Below are 22,236 nucleotides of genomic sequence, written 5' to 3'. Positions count from 1 at the left end.
CCTGGAAGCAGGGAAGTCGCCCGTGGCGGGTCTAAGCCAAGAAAAGCACGATCTGCATCGTGTGCTTTCATTTTTTAATTTTTTTATTTTATAAAGTAGTTCACAATATTTCATTACACTTAATATTCAAACACCAATCTCACCACCATTATACCTTCCCACCACCACATTTCAGATGTTTCCATCCCGAACCCCAATCCCTGCCCCAAAGTAGAAACCAAACAATATATTTTGTATTGTTTGTTACCCAAAAAATGCTGAAAATGCTACAAAAGAGGCCCCTGGGTGAAATACAACAACCTCCACACTCTTTCCTCGTGTGTTTATTTTTGTGTGTTGGTTTGTCCATCTTTGTTTTGGGGCCACACTTGTTTTGGCTGTGCTCAGAGGTTACTCCTGGCTCTGTGCTCAGGGATCACTCCTGGAGGAGCTCAGGGGGCCCTATGGGGTGCTGAGGATCAAAGCCGGGCTGGTGTTGTGCAAGGCCAGCTTCCATGTCTCTGCTGCTGGACTGTCTCTCAGGCCCCTCCGTGGTTCCAATCTGTTTCAATCCAGGGGGACCCCATTCCTGGGTGCTCCTGACCGTCCCAGGAGCCCTGCCCGCATTCCTGACCATTCCCTGCAGTGTGGCTGGCGTCAGGTTGCTTCCCTCACCTGTGCTTTGGTGGCCCCAGCAGATAGGAGCAGACATCCAGGGTTCCAGGGTGAGAGGGATAGAAGAGAACACGAGTTCCTGCCTCGGTGCCTGGCATCACGGGTGACAGATCTCTGGAACACTCCACCCCACCCTGCCTCCCCTCCATCTTCACCTTGGTGGGGGGCTCCCCTCCCCACCTGTTCCAGGCAGTGCCTTGGCAAGGGGGGGGTGGTCCTCTCGCCCACCCTCTTCCCTAATGTCAGGACTAAGAGGGCATAACAAAAAGATCAGCCAGGGCATCAGGAGGGCGGTTGGGGGACACCATTCCTGCAGAGAGATCTGCACCCTGACCCACTCAGCACTGGGCAGCGCCTGGCACCAAGCCAGCATGTCACTTCCCATCTCCCAATGACCTGGGCACGGGCCTGCTCTTCAACGCCACCCTTCGGGTAAGAAACCAAGGCTCCAGGCGACAGAGCAACTAACTGCTCAAGGTCACACAACGGAAGTCAAGGCCAGGTCCAGCTGCCGCAAAGCATCCCTCCACCGCACACAAACACACACATACTCACTCACACAGTGCTTACTCATGCAGCCACACATGTCACTTCTCACACTTGCCCACTAATTTCTCCCACTTGCTAGGTACCTGGTCTGTGGAACCCTTGTCACAGCCTGGGTGCCCCTGCACGGATGGAGAAATGAAGCTGAAGGGGTGGGGCCACGTGCATCTGTGTTTGGTGTTTGATCCAGATCCTCTGGCCGTGTGAGAGGCAGCTGGAAGGGGCGTCTCCTCACCCTGAGTCTGCACAGTCCGGAGCCTTTGCAACCCTTTGCAGCCGTCCCAGCCGGGTCGGGCACTGTGAACGGGCACCACCATTACTTCCTCTGGGTCTCATGACTTTTGACTGGGACCCTCCCCCTATCCCCCCCCCAATACCCCCCGACCCAAGTCCCTGGGTCTGGTTGACCCAGCCTTACCCTCCCAGGCCTCGGGGCTCCCCTGCCCACGCAGCCCCCACCCGTAGGTTCCCGGGCCCCAGGCTCTTCTTCTTTTCTTTTCCTCTGAGCCAAGCAGGTTAAAAACATGCCAAAAATGAGCCCCCTCTCGCTTTAGTGCACTCACATAATGTGTGGCAAAGAAGGCCGCATTAATCGCTCGGGACCCACATTTTTCAGTGACATTAATCTCCAGCCGGAAAAGCCTCTCTGGACGGTTCTTTTCAGGCTGAAGGCACTTAACGTTGGCCAGGGGAGCAGAAGGGGCCCGCCTGGAATTCCTCTCTAACTCCCAAACACCACACCCACCAACCCCGCCTGGCCAGCTTCCCTGGTTAGGGCAGGGTGGGGGAGATGCCTGCAAGGGACACGGGGGACAGAGCAGGGCAGGACGGTGAGTGAGCCATGGGTGTGCCCTGGTGTGTGTGTATGTGTGTGTGTGTGTGTGTGTGTGTGTGTGTGTGTGTGTGTACAATAGTAAGAACGACTGCTGGGGACAGAGCAGGGCAGGACGGTGAGTGAGCTGTGGGTGTGCCCTGGTGTGTGTGTGTGTGTGTGTGTGTGTGTGTGTGTGTGTGTGTGTGCACAATAGTAAGAACGACTGCTGGGGACAGAGCAGGGAAGGACGGTGAGTGAGCCATGGGTGTGCCCTGGTGTGTGTGTGTGTGTGTGTGTGTGTGTGTGTGTGTGTGTACAATAGTAAGAACGACTGCTGGGGACAGAGCAGGGAAGGACAGTGAGTGAGCCATGGGTGTGCCCTCTTGTGTGTGTGTGCTTGTGTGTGTGTGAATGTGTGTGTGTGTGAATGTGTGTGTATGTGTGTGTGTGTGTGTGTGTGTGTGTGTGTGTACAATGGTGAGAATGACTGCGTATCAGCCCCGGCTCAGGCCTGGGAGCAGAGCGTCTGCGGCCCCTATCTTCAGAGAAAGTGCATCCACAGTTGTGTGGGCACTAAGACGTGCCCACGGAGGCTGAGACTCCTATGGCTATGGCTATGTGTGCTGTCAGTGGCCCTGCTCCTCCGCAAGCCTCAGTCAGAGGCAAGCCTGGCACAGAGTGTGTGTGCGGAGCAGAGCTCCATCTGCCACATTTGGGGGGCACTGTGTGATGTCGATGACCTGCACTGTTGTGAGCCAGACATGTGCAAATGAGAACCCATCGGAGAGTCTGAGCTGACGTGAACATGCCCAGGGTGTGGAGGGCCGAGGTTCCGAATGGAGGAAGCAGCAGGAGTCGATGCCGTGGCCAGAGCACACGATACATTTTCTCAGCCATGTGCTGGCAGAGTCTGACGGGCACACTTACAAGAGACCCACAAAACGCCAGGTCAAATTTTTCTTTCTCTGGGACTGAAGCGAGAGTACAGCGGGTAGGGCATTTGCCTTACACATGGCCGACCCGGGTTCAATTCCCAGCATCCCCTATGGTCCCCTGAGCACCACCAGTAGTAATTCCTGAGTGCAAAGCCAGGAGTAATCCCTGAGCATTGCTGGGTGTGACCTAAAAAGTTAAAAAAAAAAAACCACCTTTTTCTAGGGAGCCTATTGTTAAGTGTTTACAAACACAACACTGAATAATACCCAGTCCATCCCCAATCTGTAGGGTCCCATGTGTGCTAATGTTCTTGTGAGTGAGTGAGTGAGTGAGTGTGTGTGTGTGTGTATGTGTGTGTGTGTATACCCAAAAGTGGCTCCAAAATCATGTTGGACCAGGAATTAGCAAACAGATTGAGAAGAGGGGGGAAAAAAAGACAGTTTCAGACCGAGAAAAGTTGAAGGATGCTGGTTTGGCAACACTCCAGGGAAGGAAGGGATCCCATCCCAAGGGCTGTTTGCAAAACTCTCCACATATAAAAACAACTGCCAAGGGAAAACTGTCTAGCTCATCAACATGGAAATCTCCATGATCCTCTCTCCACACTGAGCAACCTCACAGGGACCTGACAGGTTCCCTGCTTCCTCTGGGCACTGGGCCCCTGTGGTGTGGCTCCAGAGCCCACAGACATGGGGATAAATGAACAAGATGGAGAGAAGAGACATTCACAGGAGGGCAGGGACCGGGGTTGTGCTGGCTCACGAGACCGGAAGTGAAGGCATTGGGAGAAAGAACTTTCAAGACCTGCAGGAGAGGTTCCTTTCCCCGCCGTGATGTAGAAAGATCCTAAGGCCCTCAACGATCAGTGTCATGTGTGTGGCATGTCCCACGAGGGTCTGATGCCAGAAAGAGAAGACTCCAAGAAGGAATCCAGACCCTGGTTAGCTTCTCCAAGCCTGTCCCACAGGTCCAAGTCCTTCATCCTCCTGAGTCCTTGGATCCTTTCCAGCTGCCCAGTTACACTGGCCATGACCCACCACGTGCAGGGAGGGAGGGTCTCATCCCAGGAAGCCTCTTGGAGAATATCAAGCCCAGCCAGCTCCCGGGAAAGTGAGCACCAGAGGAAGCAGATGGCACCAACGAGAGGGTACTGACAACTTTGTCCCCTGGCCGCCCCCTCCCCCTCGGCAACCACTGATCTTGCTAGTGGGGTGACATCAAGGGATGTTTTTAATAAGAGAGCAGGAGGCCTTGGGAGCTGACTGGGCCAAGGCTGTGCCGGGCGATTAATCACCTGGCCGAGAAGCCGAGCTGTGGGTAACTGGATCTCTAGGGAGCTATCAGGCTCACCCCACCTTTTATCTCTGCCCATGGCCACTGTGCGTGGGCTCGACAGGCATTTTCATTAACTCAAAGCCCCCCAGAACCAGGCAGGCATGGGAGGGGGTGCCCACAAATCTGGGGAGGGACCTCACGAATGTGTGTGCACAGACAGGCAGGCACACTGATGCACGAGCGTGAGCATGCACCGGGGTGTGTGTGTGTGCACAAGACACTACGTGTGCAGGCGTGTCCTGCACACACGTGAGTGGGAGACAGAGCCAGTCACCGGTTTGGAATCCCACCGATGTGGGTTCAAGTTCAGGTCCTGAACTTCCTTCTAGCTGGGATGCCCCGTACTTGCCCTGGCAGGTTACCTCACCGCCATGAACTTCCGTTCCTGCGTCTGTAAACTGAGGAGAGCAACAGTGGCCGTCCCTACCACCCCTGCTCGTGGGGCCGCAGGGACACTGTCCAAACAGCAGCGCCTGACACCTCATCTGTGTTTAATGAACAGACATTCTCATTCCTATTCCATTTGGATGGCTGTGACCTCTAAACCTGAGTGACGAGCAGGATTCTCTAGCTCCCTCTCCATGATGTCCTGTGGGACTCAGGCACCCCCACTGACCTGGAAGAGGATGGGCAGCCAGTGGACATGTGGCCTGTCCCACGAGGGTCTGACTCCAGGAAGAGGACTGTGTCAAGAAGGATTCCAAACCCTTGACCAATGCCCTCCTACTAGGATCATGCTCCATCACGTTGTCCGAGTGGCCCCCTCTAATCACCGGAACCTTCTAAAAGCTGACTTCTCCAGCTGCTGGCTAAAGTCAGGGCATTAGGAGGACTGACTCGGAGATGGCGGGGGTGCGCTTTGTTGATATGGAGAGAGCCCACGAGTAGGCTCGGGGCAGGAGGGGTCTCTGCCAACAGCCAACAGGAGCTGAACTCACTCCTCAGCCTGCATGAATATGAAAGTGGATTCATCCAGAGGCTCTACGTGGAAGCCACGCCAGCCTTGGTTTATGAGCAGAGGACCCAGACAAGCGCCTCCCAGACCTCTGGCTCCTCTGCTAGGGTGGGGCCAGCTCTGGGAGTGCTCTGGGGGACTCTCAGGGTCCCAATAATTCACAGTGATGACACATCTGCTTTGGAGTCTGGGGGAAACCAACTCTGCACTCCGATCCCAAACTCTCATGGATGGAGTCACCAAAAGTGAGCTCAAAACTGATATGCCAAGGCCAAGCCTGCACATCACTGCCTGAGCCTCTCTGAGCCTCAGTTTGCTCATCTGAACCATGGGGGACTCTAACCCCACAGCACTTTCATCCTAGGGATGGTGCGATGGAACAAGCAGGTAAATGCCAAAGCACTATGGTGGGTGGGGGAGCTGTCCAAAGGCAGGAGCACGGTGGTCCCTGAGCAAACGCTCATCTCAAGCCTACTGGTAAACAGCAGCCTCCACCAGGCGCCAGGTCCTCCCTCTGGCCAGCAACACCTCTCCAACCCCTGATCCATTCAGCTTCATGGCGATCAAGTCCACCTCCTCAAATGTTTTTGGTCATCTCTACACTGCCCCTTCCTGTAGTAGCCCAGCCCCTAATGTAGCCCTGGTAACCTCGCAGAGTCCTCCTGGCACCCCGACCTTCACCCTCAGCCCCTCCAATTCAACTGTTACTCCCCCGGCCACAGCCTGCTTAGGGCTCCCGCTGTTCCTGGACCCAGTCTAAACTCTATTCTGAACATTAAGAATCATTTCCACCTTTGCCAAGACAACAAAAAGTGGTGTTTTTTTAATTTCCCTGATACAGATATGTTTGAACAACTTTGCGTGTGCTTATTCTCTGGTGGCTTTCTCTCCTAACTCATCTCCAAATGTCATAATTACTCCAGTTTTAAAACAGCACCACATACACCTGCACCTAGACCCAAATAAGCCAAACAGGCAGACACCCGGAGGTCACTGCCCTACAGCTCCTGTGTCCAGTCATGCAGATCCCTGGGGAGGAAGTCCTCTCGTGAGTCAGGTGTGGGGGCCCAGATTCATCAGATTCATTCCAAAAAAAAAATACTCATAAACATGCATAATCTTTTTCACACAAGCAATAGCATATCAAACTTTTTTTGTGTGCTTTTTTTTTTTCCTAGCTCACAATGTATCTTGACTTTTTTCTCTCTTGGTAGAATAGCTTCTTTTTGTTGATGGCTGCATAATGTTACACTGAAACTGACTATCTATGTTATATCTATCATATATATGTGTGTGTGTATATATATATATACACATATATATATATGTAGCACTGTAGCACTGTCCTCCCACTGTTCATCGATTTGCTCGAGCGGGCACCAGTAACGTCTCCATCGTGAGACTTGCTGTTACTGTTTTTGGCATATTGAATATGCCACAGGGAGTTTGCCAGGCTTGCCAGGCTCTGCCGATAGCTGACTGTCACTCAATTATCATTTCACATATATGTGAACTTATTTCTGAGCTCGTAGTAAAAACTACTGTGTCAAAGGTCAAAGGCCAGAGAGATAGTACAAAGGTTAAGCTCTTGTTCTGCATGTGGCTACAGTCACTACAACCCTGCTTTGAATCCTGGTACCACAAGGTGTGGCCCCTAAGTACAAAGACAGGCTTGTACCCTGAGCACTACTGACTCTGCCCTCACCAACCCCCACCCCCAAAAAAATATATATATATACATATAAAGTTGAAAGCAAAGATATCACCAAGGAGATTTTCATGAAGATTATAATATTTTGTATTTCCATCAGCACTTGATAAGCATTCTTATTTCCCTGGACACTCACTAACCTGGTGATTCCCCCAATTTCATCATTTTTATCTGATAAGTGAAAAATGATATCATGTTTTAGTTTCAGTCTGCAATTTTATTTTCCTTTTTGTCTTTTGGCCACACAGCAATGCTCAGGGGTCTCTGTGCTTAAAGGTCACTTCAGGAGATCACACCATGCTTGGGGACTGTCCCAAGGCCTTGAACATGCAAAGCATGACCTCTCCCTCTCTCTCTCTGTCTCTGTCTCTGTCTCTCTCTCTCTCTCTCTTTCTCCCTCTCCCCCCCCAGCTCCCAATCTGCAATTTTTGTATCTTTTGTATCTTTTTTTGGATCATTTTCTCTAGCGGCTGTTTTTTCTTTTCCTTTTTGATCTGCTCATATAGATCCATCTCTTTTTCTATTGTCTTGTCGATCCTTTTGCCTTGTCAAGTCATTACTGGTTTACAAGAGTTTTTTATATGTAAAGGAGATAAACTCTCAGCCAATTGAAAAAAATAAAATAGATTAAATAGATTTGTTTAGAAGCAACCATCTTGCTTTATTCTATACCTATTATCTGTTTAGATTTTAGTTCCCAGATTGTTTTTAGGTAGATTCTTATGCTATTCTTTCTTTTTTGTTGTTGTTTGTTTGTTTGTTTATTTGTTGGCCACACCTGGCAGTTCTCAGGGATTCCTCCTGGCTCTGTACTCAGGAATTACTCCTGGTGGTGCTCAGGGGACCATATGAGATGACAGAACACAAAGGCACAAAAGGCAAATGCCCTACCCACTGCACTATCTCTCTGGCCCCATTTTTTTTATTTTTTTTAAATTGAATCACACTGGGCTGGAGCGATAGCACAGCGGTAGGGCGTTTGCCTTACAAGCGGCCAACATGGCCGACCCGAGTTCGAGTCCTCCGCCCCTCTCGGAGAGCCCGGCAAGCTACCGAGAGTATCTCGCCCGCACGGCAGAACCTGGCAAGCTACCCGTGACGTATTCGATATGCCAGACACAGTAACAACAAGTCTCATGATGGAGACGTTACTGGGCCCGCTCAAGCAAATCGACGAACAATGGGAGGACTGTGACCGTGAATCACACTGAGATACACAGTTATTGGGCTTCAGTTATATAATGTTTCAACATCTATCCCTTCACCAGTATACATTTCCCACCACTGGTCCCATTATTCTTTCTTTTAGAGCCATCCATTTGGGCTGAGAAATAGTATGCTGTTAGGGTGCATGCCCAGCATGCACCCATCCTAGGTTTGATCTCTGGTCTCCCATGGTTCCCGAGCATTGCTGGGGGATGCCTGGAGGCTCATGAGTGCCTCCAGGGCTTTGTTGATTCACCACACAGATGGGTGAGAAGCAGCACATCCTCCAGCTGAACTTGGTTGGTGGAGAATCACCAGTAGCCCCGGGCCTCCTGAACAGTGCTGGAGAGAACCCCCCAAAATCCATTTCAACCAAGTTCTCAAGTAGATTTTAATATCCTTTTCATTTTCTCTATAACTGGAGTATTTACCCATATTTATATTCTTATTTTATCATTTGGAGCTTTTCAGATTTATTTTTCTAGATAGATGACCTAAAATCTTTCCTATTTGACTTGTTTTTTAAAAAAATAACCCCTATCACGGCTAGTATTTTCCTGACTTCTAATTCTCTAATAATAACTTTTTTCTTTAAATTTTCCTGTGAGGTCTTTAGGCTTGTTTTATTCCCAATAAGATACTAAATTAATTTATTAATTTTTAAATTATATTGTTAATGATAGGCTGGAGCGATATCACAGTGAGAAGGGTGTTTGCCTTGCACATGGCCAGCCTAGCTGAGCCAGGTTCGATTCCCCCACCCCTCTCGGAGAGCCTGGCAAGCTACCGAGAGTATCTCGCCCACACGGCAGAGCCTGGCAAGCTACCCGTGACATATTCAATATGCCAAACACAATGACAACAAAGTCTCATGATGGAGATGTTACTGGGCCCGCTCGATCAAACTGACTAATAATTAATAATAATTGTTAATTATATTGATCTCATCATTCTACAGGGGCGAGCATCCATGTCAACAGAGGGGTTCGACAGGGTGATACCATTTCACTGAAACTCTTCAGTGCCACTCTCGAGAACATCATGCAATGACTGGAATGGGAAGGAATGGGAGTGAAGATAGATGTTTGGCAACTACACCACCTCCACTTCATTGATGACATCGTTCTAATAACACCAAACATTAGCCAAGCGGCACATGCTGGCCGACTTCGACTGTGAGTGTGGAAAGGTCAAACTACAGCTGAATCTCACGAAGACAATGTTTCTGAGAAACGGTCTTGTTCCTGGTGTTCCATTCGCTCTCAATGAAACAAACATCTCCGAATACAGCAGTTAAGTGTACTAGGTCAAGAAATCAATATGACGAATGACCTGGCATCTGAGTTGTGCAGGAGGAAGAGAGAGGCTTAAAACATCTTCAAGAGCATCGAAGAAATAGCTAAGAGGACAAAGAACCTCCGGCTCCGGGCACATCTCTTCGATTCCACTGTTCTTCCTGTATTAACATATGCCTCAGAGACCTGGGCCCTATGAAAGCAGGATGAGAACGCTATTTGGATCTCCCAAAGAGGAATCAAAAGAGCTATGCTTGGAGTATCACGCTTCACTCAAGTGAGAGGAAGAATATGGAGTTCCGACCTCCATCGATGATCAAGAATCAGGGATGCTGTCTCGTTTGCCAAGGCATCAAAAACCAGATGGGCTGGACACATAACGAGATTTAGAGACAACTGCTGGACTAGAGCCGTTACTGACTCGATTCCACGGGATGTCAAAAGATCGCGAGGCTGCCCACCTACGACATGGTCAGATTTCTTCTTCAAGACCCTGAATGATCGGTTTGAGGCTCTTCATGTTCCTAGAACAAGTAGACAGCATCAGGCTACACTAGCACGCGATGGGGACAAACAGAGATGTTACTGGCACCCGTTCGAGGAAATCGATGAGTAATGGGATGTCAAGCGATCAAGTGATCAATAATAATTTTGATCTATGAATTTTTTTCTGAGCTCCACTTTAGCAGTTTTTCATGATTCTGAGAAATACTGCTATTATCTCAGGTCTATGGATTTCTACAATCTGTTTTGATTTTCTTTTTTGAAGCAAGAAATGTTTAGGAGAGAGTAAAAAATTTTTGGGCTTTGTTGTATTAAATTGTAACAGTTATTAAGAGTATTGATGGAACTAGGGTATTTTTTCCCTCTGTTTCCCCTCCATGATCTAAATTTATTATTTTATCTGTCTTATTATTTGCCTTCATATCTATAATATAACTATCTCTATTGTTTTATTTTTCAGATTTGAATTATATCTTTTGCACTCTGGTTATGAGAGATAAGGAAATCTGTATATTACTTTGAATCTCCTCGTCCCTGTCCCTCCCAATATTGGTTGGTCAGTTATATAACTTCTACACAATTTCATTCATTACTACATTTTCTTTCCTTTATATATTTATTGGTGCGGGGAGGCGGGGGGCCATTGGTGGTGGCTGCTGGGGCCACACCCAGCAGTGCTCAGGGTTTATTCCTGGCTCTGTGTTCAGAGACATTTCTACAATTTTGATTTGTTCCACAACCATGTCCCTCTCCTAGGTTTTAGACTCAGAGATTCCAAGTACAATTCCTAAATAATCCCTCATTCCCTTTGCCATAATCTCTCCAAATTCTTCAAGAAGGTGTCATGTGACTTTCAGTCCCCTGTGGATTACAAGTCTGGAAGTGATTTCTCTAACTCCTACCTGGAGAAACCGGGGGTGCTAGCATATGGGTGGAGATGCTGAGGCACCAACTAGGAATAATGGCCCCTTTTGCTCAGGCCTGTCAAGGACTGACCCAGGACAAAAGTCCTAATGCCAGCCACGCTTGGTGGGTTTCCCCACAGTGACCCGCTCTCGCCTCTGTCTTTTGCTGTCTTCACTGAGGAGGGGTATCAAAGCTCCCTGCCATGTGGGGGGAGGGAGGGTGACCCTTTCCCACTGATCCCCAGAATCTCACCTGGGACTCTGTGGGAAGTGACTGGCAGGAGAATTCTCTCCCCTCCCCAAAGGATTAGCAGCTCTGGCTGGGGCCTGGTGGCACACCCTCCCTGCAGGGGAAAGTGTGAGCCCATCCTCGCAGCCGCTGCCACTGGGCAGAACAGGCGGGGCGAGGGGCTCCACCTGTTCCTGATAATCTCCCTAATCCAGCCCCATAATTATTCTTTATTAACGGAGGCCACTGCCTGAGCGACACACTGAAAGGAGGGTGTCAGGAGTGAAGATGTGGGAAGCAAGAACTGGTCACATTATTTGCCCTGGTCAAAAAAAAGCTCACGGGGAAGGCCAAGCTCCCCTCTCATTCCCTCCTAGCAACTGCCTTGAGCGTGCCAGGGCCCTGCACTACCCCCTCAGACTCTGCCAGGCTCTTCTCCATTCAAGCATCTCGAAGAGAGTCGTGTGCACAGGCCGAGTTTAAGGAAACAAGGTGGACCCACCCCAGGTTAGCATCCCCAAGGAAAGGGGACAAGGACTCTGACAATGCCCAGCAGGCTGGACAGGGCAGGTGAGGACAGGAGCATAGGAGTGGGGTGATGAGAGATGCCTGCCAGGAGGGGAACCCTGGCGGCCGGTGAAAGGTGTTGGAAAGACCTTCCCCAGGATGGTGACACGCTGGGACAGTGTTGGTGTTTGATTCGGCGTGGCAGAGCCAGTCCTCAGGGCAGGGGCAAACCAGGACCGGGAGGGACAGACCAGACCCCAGAGGAACAGATGAAGCCCCAGAGGAACATACCAGGCCCCAGAGGGTCTGTGCGGGCCAGGAAACTTCTGACAGTTTCTGCAGGTCAGTGACCTGGTCAGATTGGACATTGTGAAGAACCTTCCAACTGAGAGTAAGTAGAGGCTGGCGTGGGGGGAAGCTACTGGATGCAAGGATGGGGGGTTCATCCAGACCAGGGGAGGAACGTCCAGCAGTCCTCAAGCCATGGGTGCCCTCCCTGCCCCTGTCACCAGCACCCCATGTTCAGCCTGGCACAGGCCATGGGAACCAGTGGACCAAGGTTCCACTGCTCACCCAGAGACACTAGCGAGCCAGGATGCTAAGGCACTGGAGGCCGTGAGATACAGGATCGGAGCTCCCTGGCTGCCCCGGCCAACCCACACTGTCCCTGCACACACACACACACACACACACACACACACACACACACACACACACACACGTCTTCCTCACTTTCTTCCGCCCGGTAAGGCATTTGCCTTGTGTGCAGGCAGCCTGGCCGAGCCAGGTTCGATTCCTCCACCCCTCTTGGAGAGCCCGGCAAGCTACCGAGATTATCTTGCCCTCACAGCAAAGCCTGGCACGCTGTCCGTGATGTATTCGATATGCCAAACACAGTAACAACAAGTCTCACAATGGAGACATTTCTGGGCCTGCTTGAGCAAATCGATGAACAACGGGAGGACAGTGCACTCAGGTCTCACTGAAAAGCCCACTGCAGCGCCCACTGCTGGGAGCCCACACAAGGCCGGCCGCAGGGGCCTCCTGTCAGCGTCCCCGCCAGCCCTGACCTCTCGGCAGCCTAGGGTCAGTCTGTCCCTCTCTCCGCCCTCAGCCTCTGTGAAGTCCTCCACGTCCCCTGCATCTGCCGCTGTCTGGCCTCTGCTACGAATCCCTCTCCTTGATCTCCCCTGCCTGTCGCTCTGTGTCCTGCCCCATCTGCTTCCTGGCTCTGACCCCAGAACTCTGACAACAACGTAGCTCCACTCTGACCCCGCTCAAGCGACAGGGAAGGGAGAGGCTTGCGGGGCTCTGAGAGGGGCAACCCCTCCCAGGTCCTATTCTTCACTTCAATGCCAAGCAAGAGGGCTGGCGCTGGAGGGACGGCTGGTCAGCAGGGAGGGCAGCTCGCTCCTGGCCTGTCTGAGATCCCGGCCAGCTTCAGAGGAGGCAGAGAAAATCCTTCATGAGGATCCAGTGGCCTGCGCTGCAGCAGGGCCCAGTGGATGCCCCCACAGCTCTGAAGTGCCTTCTAGGGGAGGAGGGCGAGATGGGAGCAGGGGCTGTGGGTGCCCAGAAGGGTTCTGGAGGTGCCCTGACATCAACAGGCCGGGCTCCATCCAGGTCCTGACAGTGCCCACCCTCCTGGGTGCTGGAGCAGTGAGCTCCCCAGGCCAGAGGCTGGAGCTTCATTTCTAGCTCCAGTCTTGCCGCTGGCCAGCTGTGTGACCCCGCACAACTCCTTCCTGGCACTTATTCCAGAACTATGAGCCGGGAATTAAGGTGACTCTCCCTTCCGGCCCTAACTGCTCCAGTCTGAACAGAAAGCAGACCTCGAGACCCGTCTCCTGCCCTCGCTCCCCCACCCCCACTCCAGGTACGGGGCTTTGTCAGGCTCTGCCTTGGCATCCTGGCTGTGCTCTGGGATGGAAGCTATTGCATTTTTTGCATGTGCTTTTCCTTCTGCCTCCTCGACCCAGAACTCTTCCCCTGACCAGCTCCCAGGCCCAAAAGTCCCCTCCATACACGGCCACCTCCTCCGAGGGGCCCTTCCCGTCACCCTCATGTCTGCCTTTGTCCTGGACCCGCTTTCTTGGTCTTCACTATACTGCCAAGCGGATTTGACTTTCGTCTCTGGCGTCTCGTGAGACCGGGTGGCATCTGGTTCACATGGCCAATGAGGACCCTTAGTGAGGTAAGCGCAGAGCAAGCTCTGAAGATACAGAATGGAGACAGGGTACAAAGGACTCTGAAGCCCACTCCATGCCAGTGCGGTGCCCACTGCACTCTGGCCCTCACCTCCTGAGTCTGCTCTCAGCCAGGAAAAGCACATCACTCTCCTCCAGCCCGGCCAGGCACATGACCCCCGGCCCTGGGGTCACAGACCTGAGAGGACCACCCCCAGCCCCAAAGCCCTCAGATGTCTCCAGGCCAGGGCAGTGGAGTGGCCTGGGGGCTGCTGCCTTTGTCCCAGGTCCCAGAAGAATTTAATTCCAAGGTTCAAAGCGCCTTTGCCCCTTCCCAGATAAAAGGCTGCTCAGCCGGAGCGATGAGCTGGTTAATGAAGGACAGGAGGGAGGCTCTGGAAGGGCGGCCCACCGCCTTCCCGGCCCACACCCTCCGCCAGGGAACGGTCTCAGCCCCCCGCTGCTGTTCCGGCCCGCTGCCCCACAAGAAAAGCCCATTAATTTAACACTAATAGGATTTTCAATTTGTCACAATCCTTGGTGATCCTGGGGCAGGGGGAGGGGGATTAATAACCTGTCTGGGCTAGAGCAAATCTTCGCACAAAAAGGGGTCCTGGACCCTCTGGGACAGCTCGCTGCCACCTTGGGGCCTTCAGGTCAGCCAGCGTCTCTCTTGGCCTCAGTTTCCTCCATGGAAGAAAGTTCTTCGTCAAGCCTATTTGGATGGTGGTGGTAGGGATTAAATGAGATTATGAAAGAATGCCATCCAGACAAGGTTGCCGGGCCCGTGGTCGACATGCTCTCACTGCCCCTCCTGTCTGCCTCTCCCGTCTGCCCCATGGACACTGGCCTCCCCCGCACCCCCCCCCAGAACTGCCCAGTCCATCCGGCCACTGTGTCTTCAGACCCCATGACAGATTCAGCCCAATGCCCCGGGGAGAAGGCAGTGTCTAGGCGCCCACAGCCCTTTCATCTTCAGTGGGATCAGCGTCCTGAATTCCTCCCTGTTCAGGGGAGCTGAGAATTTGGAACTTTCACACCCGGCGGTCCAATCGGAAGGCCCCAGCCCATGCCAGCCAGCTGCATCTCGGTTACAGCTAGAAACACAGCTCGCCAGCTGCCCAAGCCCTGTTCTCCAGGCAAATTCCTCCTGGGTCAGGAGATGCCAGACAGTGGACACTGCATCTGCTTCCCAGCCCGACACTCAGCTCAGGACTTCCCCAAGGCCTGGAACCTGGGGACACCCTGGCACAGCGAGGGATGTGGGGACTGCAGGATGGGGGATGGGGGACAAGTTTATAGCCACAATCGACAAGAGATGAAGCAGCATGGTGGGGACACTGTCTTCGGGGTGCTCCAAACCAGCAGACAAGTCCACCTGGCTTCCCCCATCTCTGACCCACAGCCTTGCACTCTGGGGAGAAAAGCAAGATGGGAAAGGGAAACTCAGGCACCCAGGCCCTTACCCAGGTCTGACCATGGGCAGCTGCTTCCTGACCAAAGCCCTCATTGCCAAATCGGACAGGGCGGGCAGTGTTTCAAGTGTCAGTGGCCTCTGGTCCTGTGTGTTTCTGCTCCATCCAGGCCCCATAGGAGCCCAACCATAATTTACAACCTCTCCATTACCCAGCATCACATGTCCCAAACCAGCCTGGGATTGGGAAGGAGAGAGCACAGGGAGACAAGGCAGAGGGTGGTTTCAGTTACTCTGCACTTCAGTCATCACAGAACTACTCGGGCACAAACAGAATCATAGATCTTGTGAATAAAAGAAATAGGTGAAGAAAACGCAGAGATCGTCCCCATTCTAATGCTCACAGGAGAAAGCCATGGAAGATGGGACCAGTGGAAATCAGCCCAAAGACATGGGAATCTTGGATTCTTGGGTCCAGGGAAAATTCTGGGTGGATGCCAGAGAGATCTATGCCGAAATCCTTCTTGAGAGAGAGCTGCAGTGTAGAGGGCAGAAAGTTGCTGGGGCTGACATGTGGACTTCTAGAAGAGTTTAAGAGAGAGGAGCTGGCTACCTGAGACAGGGGTGCCCCACCTGGCCCTGAGGAGGATAAACAGGTCCCACAGGCATGGAGGGTCTCTCAGACCTCTCCAGCACTTCACTCGACCCAATTCACAGTGTAGGCTTGAGCAGTGAGTGTCCAGCTCTGCTCCTAAGGAGGAAGTAGAACTCTGGGAATCAGTCAAGCCTATGATGAGGAAAAAGAGGGACCTTGTCACCATATCCAAGGGTCCCTCCAGGAGTCCCCAAGGATCTGCTCACTCCTCTTCCAGGGCTGCCCAAATTGTCGACTCCCACCGAAAGAGGATTCTCAAGGTCCCTCCTCACACACATACACCTTCCAATCTACTCCGGCTAGTGACTCTCTCTCTTTGGGCTCTCAGTTCATTGGATAAAAATGTGAAGAAAGACAATTAAGAAGGGTTCTCTTGTCCTTTAGAAAAGAGCCTGGTGAGTCACATTCAGGACAAAGAGTCTGTTCCTCTGAAGAAATGGTGGCCTGAGTTTCATTAGAAAGGGTGCATTCATGACATGTATTGTACACCTCCCCTGAGGAAAGTCTCACTCCAGGGACACAGTGGAGAACTAAAACCTCTCAGTGATGGAGATAAGTACACAGGAAACCTCCCAGAGGGACATGGGGGACATTAGCTGCCAATCTGGGTGTCAGAGAAGAGGACAATTTGACTAGTCAAGGAGCTTGCTAGTCAAGGTGTCCTCTGATCAACATCTTGATGTTGACAACGTGAGGAAGAGAACAACAAGCAGAGTGAGAGAATCCAGTGCAGTGATGATGGGCACCTGACATTTGTAAAAGCATGGACACCTTCTCCGTGGCCCCCATACTTCCCGACCACTATGCAATACGGTTCCAAAACCAAAAAACAAAACCCCTAAAATAAAGCAACAAATAATACATTACATGAATAAACAAATGAATAAACAAATAAAAAATGGAAGAACATGCAGATAGACCTCATACAGAAAAAGCCTTAAATACCTTTTCAAAATCCACACGGACCAGCCAGCCTTCTGCAATCTCAGCTCCAAATAGAATATCCCAGGACTTTTGTTTCTTATTTATGTGAGAGACTCAACAGAAATTATGATGCTGCTTCTCACCCATGGATCTGGCCTCTGCTTCTTCAATCCCCATCACCTGAAAAGCTGGGTGCCATCCCATATATTCACTCATTCATCCCTTGATCATCATGGTCTCTTGATCATGCCTGGCACGGTAATTGTCAATAGAAGAAGCCAGACTGGGTGCTCCTCCTTTATCTGCCTATCTTAGCTAATCTCCAGGATCACAGCAGGAACCTGGAAATACCTGGCAGGATGGCAGGCTGTCGGAGACTTCCCAGTAAGTCACCAGTCACGGGCAGGACTGGGCCTGCGGAGAGACATTCCTCTGCTCTCCCGCCCAAACTCATGGCCAAAGGCAAGACGCACATGCATGTGTGTGAGTGTGTGTATGTGCGCGCGTGCGCGTGCGCACACACACACACACATATACACACACGACTGAAATCCCATCAATGGCTCCCAGCCAACTGGCTGCCACTTGCTTATTTGGCTTGGAACAGGAAATACATTTTTCTACTATTTATACTGCTGACCTCAGGAATAAACTAATTACTGCTGCGAAGCTGCATTCCCACACTGTCCAGAGCACATCTGTAACCCCTGCTTGGGACCAAGACAGGAGAGGTGCCAGATGTCTGGGAGGTCGACGGGTTCTGGCCCAAGAGTTACTCCTGTTGTACTCCCTAAATCTTCAGGGGACAAGGAATTGGGACCACTGCGTCTCTTCAGTTCTGACCAAGATGAGGGCTGCCTGCTTCTTCCTTTGCCCAGAGCTAAACACTTCTCTGGATCTTGGTTTCTTGATCTGCACAATGGAGGTATAGTAATGCTGAGCTCAAGGAACTATCATTTGGAGTATATGACACCATGTCTGAGAAGAGCTTCATGTAAATGTGATTACCCCAAAAGACCTATTAGCCTGAGCTGCCCAGAAGCCAAATTGGCTCAAGCAGGCCTCGAGTCAGAGCCAACAGTGGCATTATCCAGATGTGCTGCAGATTCCACCACAGTCTCAGTGTCCTGATGTGTGAACGCAGGCATCTCTCTGTGAAACTGTTGCCCACAGAAACCAGACGAACCTCTCAACTGATCATGTGAGCACTGGCAGGTTGTTGGGCAACATAAAATAGGGCCAGGAAATAGATGGAGGAGGGCAGAGGAAGGGAGGGAGAAGCAGATGGGTGGGTGGGTGGATGTATGAATGGATGGTGGGGGTGGGTGGGTGGGTGGGTGGAGGGAAGGAGGGAGAGATTGTAGAGGGATGTATGAATGGATGATGGATTTGTGGGTGGGTGGGTAGATGGATGGGTGGAGGGATTGGCAATAAATGGATGGAAGGAAGTGATCGTGACCTTAGTCACAACACTTTTAACTAATTCTCTTTTCTATGAATATTATATATGAATTATTTGAGTCAGTGTTCTACAAACTTATCTTTAAAGGTCCAGATAATTTGGGCCAGAGTGATAGCACAAAGGGTGGTGTGTCTGCTTTGCATGTGGCCAAGCCCCATTCAATTCTCAGCACCCCACTGGATCCCCCGAGCCCACCAGGACTGATCCCTAAGTGCAGAGTCAGGAGTAAGCCCTGAGAACCGTCAGCAGATGTGGCCCAAAAAACCAAATAAATAAACATCCAGACAATAAAAGTAGACTTTGAAAGTCACATGATTTCCTTCACACCACTCAACTGCCATTGTAGGGTTAAACCAGCCACAGACAACACCTAAGTGAATGGCATCACTGAGTTCCAATAAAACTTTATTTACAAAAACAAGTAACAGGCCACATTTTGCCAAACCCTCTGGCTAAATGAATCAAATAGTTATGATCAAGCAGTGTCCTTGATGCTTCTTCCCTGCCCCTTCTTTTGATGTGCCACAAGGTCCTATAAATATTTCCTTCTAAATAGCGTCCCCTTCCTTCTACATCACAGCCATTTTCCTGATCTAGCCCCATCATCACTCATCACCTGGACACACCTCCAGCCGAGCTGCCTACATAGGCCTCTTCCCCTCCAGTTCATCTCCTACCCAGAGGCAAGAGAGATCTACATAAATCACCAATTGAACCAGATCTTTCCCCTCTGTGGTTGTCATTGTCCTAATCAGGTTCTGCAGTTACTTGTGCTCTAGGTATCAATGCCCAGCCATATCACTCATGGCCCTCATCAATTCCCACGCTCAACTCAAGCCAAACAAAGTATCTTTTAGTTGTCTAAATATGCCATGGTCAACCTTCCTCTATGCAAGGACAATTCATCTCCTCCCTCTGCCCTGGTCAATTTTTTCTGGATCTCAGGTCAGCTATCACCTGCTCTGAGGAGGTGCTCTAGTTGACTCCTAACAGGAAGTGATTATACTGGCAGTACAGACTTCCAGATGTTCAGCAAACCCATTTTCCTTTCCTCCTGGGCACCCAGCTAGTACATGTTTCCCAAGAGACAGAGTTCCAGTCCACAGGAGGAGGGCAGGAGCAATCACTAGAGACCTGGTTTTGACCTCCCATACAGTCCTGCCTGTTCATGTCTTTCTCATCTTCTGACGATTGAAGAAGCTGAAAGCCACAGGATGGAAGAATTACTGACTTTTCCTATCCTCCCCAGAGAGAAGAAAGGAAAGAAGGAAGGAAGGAAAGAGGGAAAGAGGGGGGAGGGGAGAGAAGGGAGAGGGAGGGAGGAAAGAGAAGGGAGGGAAGGAGGGAGAGAGGGAGGGAGGGAGGGAGGGAGGGAAGGGAAGGAATGGAGAGAGGGAACCAGGGGTCTTTGAGCCATGCTTGGATAAGAGTAAATGGAGAGAGCCAACTAACTCACATTATATTAAGCCACTATCATTTTAGGGATGTTTGTTGCAACAGTTGACGCTCCCTGATTAAATCAATACACAAGTAGAATTAACTGTCATGTGTCTGCCTCCCCCACCAGACCATAGTGTACTTGAGGGCAGTACACTTGATTCTCTCATCGAACACTGTATTCCCTGTGCCTTGCCTGTCATAGAGACTCAGTAACTGTTTGTTGCATGGACATTAGTGGATGGGCGTAAGCTGCTGTAATCACACAGAGATGCTGCTGCAATCTAGATCCAGACAAGCCAGGTTCAGGATAAACCCTGAGCTTTGACCCAATGGATAAACAGGCTGTGCATATCCTACTCCAAGAAGCTGAGCTCCAACATAGCCAGAGTTAATGTTATCAACCATGCAGGACCTGAGGGGCAAAGTGTCCACCGGAGGCTGGTAATGGCAGTAATATGAAAAGCCTGGAGGTCTAAAATAATGAGCACTGGACCAGGAGTCAAGAGTCTCAACATCTCCCACCACTTCTTCCCTGCAACATGCTGGATGATTTTCACAAGTCATTTTCTCTCTAGTAACCTCGACTTCACCCTGCTGGCTGGGAGGGGGCTCAAGTGGCAGACTGCTTGCCTCACGTGTTCCATCTTCTGGACTGCAAAAATTAAAAATTAAAAATCCCCTGGTGTCAAAAAGGTGGGATTGGACTATAAGACTTTCAAAGAGCTCTTCCTGACAGGAGTTCCTATTTCACTTCCCAAAGTATTGTCTCTAGAATTTCAGAACATAAAATAGATACAAAATTTCTTTTTCAAAACACAAAAATGAGAGAGAAGAAAAAGTTATATTTTAAAAGAAAAGGAATGTAAGAGATACAAGTGGGGCCAAAGAGACAGTACAGCAGGTAGGGCATTTGCCTTGCACACTGCTGGCCCAGGTTCAAACCCCAGAACCCCATATCGTTCCCCAAGTACCATCAGAGGTGATCCCGGAACACAGAGCCAGGAATAAGCCCTAAGCACCACCAGGAGTGGCCTCAAACAGACAGACAAACAAAACAGATACAATGGAAGAACTTAATCAAGTTCAAAGCTAGAAAAAGTACCATCAGAGCCTGTTCCCACCAATACTCAAGCACCTTCTCATCCCCTTGAGCTCTATCTTCGAAGTCATCCTCTAAGCTCCATCCTCCTTCCTCCAAAATCCCCTTCCCCAGACTCTAAAGCAGGACAAGAACTGCTTCAATGAGCCACACCTCGAAGACCTGCCTGAGCATCACAAGGAATGGTGAGAGCTCACAGTCCCCGGGTTAAGCTCCGAAGGCAACCCTAACAGCCCGTCTCTGAGCTGCAGGCTGAATGTCTAGGCCCTTTCTCTCTGCCTCCTGGGTTGATATTCCTCAGTCCCATGGTCTCTGAGTCACCCAGCCAGAGATCAGGCCTTGAAAAGAAGACAAAATAACACAAGACCCAACAGGTTCTAGTCAAACACATTCTAACCACTTTACATATATGAGACTTGAGAAACCATAAAGAAACTATAATGTAGGCAGTTATTATTTCACAAATTTAAAAGTTGAGGCTTTGTTGATGTCTTTTATTCAGGATGATAAGGCAATAACTGACAAAGCAGAGCCTCAAATTTAAACCACCTGACCGTGTTTTCAACTGCTTCTCTGATATGGATATAGCCGGATGCAATAAATATCATTAGCAATAGTGATTTTGAAAAAATAATACATGTACAGCACTTACTATATGCTGGTTCTTCTCTTTTAATGCAGGAGTGGAACCCACACCTAGCTGTGCTCAGGTGCTTACTCCTGGCTCTGTGCTCAGAGGTCATTCCTGGCAGGGCTCAGTGGACTATATGCAATGCTGGGGAGATGAGCCCCAGGTTGGCTGCATAAAGGGCAACATCTTACCTACTATACTGTCTCTCCAGCCCATGGGTTGTTTTTTTTTTGTTTTGTTCTGTTTTTGTTTCTGTTTTGTCTAATAAACAATTTAGAAATACTCATTGATTTCCTCCATAAGCAATTCTGTGGAGAAGATACGATTATCACTCCCATTTTAAAGATGAGGAAACTGAGGTAAAGAACAGAGCTGTTAAGGGGGCTAAAGAAACAGTATAGCAGGTAAAGTGCTTGCCTTGCATGCAGCCAACCCAATCAATCCCCAGCACCCTATATGACCCCCATGCACTGCCAGGAGTGATTTCCGAGTGCAAAGCTAGGCATAACCCCCTGAGTGTTGCTGGGTGTGGCCCCAAAACAGGAAGAGCGGAGGTTAAGTAACTTACTGCAGGTCCCACAGCATGTATATTGTGGAGTCAGGATTTAAACCCTGCTTTCTGGCTCTGCGTCCATATCTGATTGCAATACCACCTCTCTCAATTATAACTTTTATTGAGCCCCTGTACTGTTGTTCTGGGTATTTTATCTTACTTAACCCTCTAAAAACCCTAAGCACTGTTAAATACACATCTGACAAAATTCAACACCCAGTCACTATTTTTAAAGGTTACTCACAGTGGAGTCATTACTGGCGCCCGCTCGAGCA

This window comes from Sorex fumeus, unplaced genomic scaffold (genome assembly GCF_029834395.1).
Source record: "Sorex fumeus unplaced genomic scaffold, SorFum_2.1 ptg000047l, whole genome shotgun sequence".
Taxonomy (NCBI): domain Eukaryota; kingdom Metazoa; phylum Chordata; class Mammalia; order Eulipotyphla; family Soricidae; genus Sorex; species Sorex fumeus.
Note: the sequence above shows the minus strand (reverse complement) of the source record.